Below are 1,701 nucleotides of genomic sequence, written 5' to 3'. Positions count from 1 at the left end.
AACCGGGGCTGCAACCTCGCACATTCCATAAAAACATGGAATACGGACTCCTCCAGACCACAGAAATTGCAGGCGGCCTGGGAGCCCGTGAACCGGCTTAAAAATTTATTGCACGGGACTGCTCTGTGCACCAGCCTCCAGGCCAAGTCCCCACTAAATAGTGGGAGGACTCCCGCATAGAGTGCACTCCATCGGGGACCCCCGCCTCCTCCAAATGGCAAGATGGTGTGCCGTGGCATGTCCAGACAGCAGTCAAGGATGGCACGTTGAGAGTGTGCAGGAGCAACCCATACAGGAAAACCCTCCACGCAGAACTGAAAGGCACAGAGTAAAGAACACAAGTTCCTTCGAGCCGGAATCGAACCAACCACCCAAGAATGACTTTGCTTTGTATTTCACTGCAGTCCTCCGCTCTACCAACTGAGCTATCAAAGGGAAGCAGCTAACAATGAATGTCAGAAGTGGGATACGAACCCATACCTCTAGAAGAGACTGCAATCTGAACGCAGCGCCTTAAGCTGCTCGGCCACACTGACCACAGATAATGGCATAAGAACTAGTGCAAGTTGCTATCAATTATTGCAGATTGATTGTGATTTCCATTTTAATACTATAGTATTTCCATGCACTGTTCTAGTTTAAGTATTCTTCTTGCAGGATCAGTGAGTCATCCTGAAATAATTTCCTCATTTTATGGCATGAAAAATGACCAATTTGAAAGTATCAGGTAGTATAAACAGTTTCTATTTCTGTAGGGGTGAGGTTGACATCAGAAATGAACTGTGTGAATTCATATGATCCTGAATGTGCATATTTCAAACTGGAGCTATAAAGTAAAGTCACGATATGGAAACAGGACATTCAGCCCAACCAGTACATATCAGCATTTACCCTGCGCACGAGAAAATCTTTCGAATCACATTCACCCACACGATTCCCATATCCCTTCATCTCCTTTTCATTCATCCTTCAGTCTAAACTACAATGTTGATGTAGTTTCTGCCTCAGACATTAACCAGATCTTATTAAAGTTTTACATAGGCTCATCATTACCTCTTGGCTTTTATATTCCATATTTCTTGTTATCAAAACCTAGAATTCCATTAGCTTTTTCTAGACCTATGAACTTGTACTCCCAAATCCCTCTGTTCTTCCACAGCACCGAACCTACTTCTATTCAAAGTCTAATTACTGCTGTTATTTATTATAAACAATACATTGCTTCACACTTACTGACATTGAATTCCATTTGCCACTTTTAAGTCCATTCCTCCATCTTAACAATATCCCTTTGTAACTTCCTTTGGTCTTCTGAAGAATTAACTATACCTCCTGTTTTGGTATCATCTTCGAATTTCAACACTACTTCCTTTAAGTCTATATCCAAATCATTCAAATCAGTGAAAAAAGTGGCCTCAGAACTGATCCCTGTGGGACAGCACGACCCACTTCCAACCACGCTGAAAAATTGCCTTTAACTTTAGCTCTCTGTTTTCTTCCTTCAAGCCAATTATTCATCGGGTTTGCTGTAGTTCACCTAATCTTCTCTTGTTATCTCCCATGTGGCACCTTGTCAAAGGCTTTCCTAAAGTCCTTGTGCACAACATCCAAAATTTTTCCTCAGTGTGGGAACAGTAGCATAATGGTTAAGTTACAGCTCTAGTAATCCTGAGGCCTAAACTAGTAATCTGGAGACATGGC

At 42.3% G+C, this 1,701-nt stretch overlaps 1 non-coding gene across 1 annotated transcript; it reads right to left on the bottom strand.

Moving 5' to 3' along the window:
• Positions 1-343: 343 nt before the first annotated feature.
• Positions 344-435, bottom strand: trnac-gca (transfer RNA cysteine (anticodon GCA)). Its single transcript is given in 2 exon segments — positions 344-379; positions 399-435. It is a non-coding gene; the product is annotated as a tRNA-Cys (tRNA).
• Between the last annotated feature and the right edge of the window lie 1,266 nt (positions 436-1,701).

This window comes from Pristiophorus japonicus, chromosome 4 (assembly GCF_044704955.1).
Source record: "Pristiophorus japonicus isolate sPriJap1 chromosome 4, sPriJap1.hap1, whole genome shotgun sequence".
NCBI lineage: Eukaryota > Metazoa > Chordata > Chondrichthyes > Pristiophoridae > Pristiophorus > Pristiophorus japonicus.
This window is presented reverse-complemented; position numbering and strand designations above follow the sequence as displayed.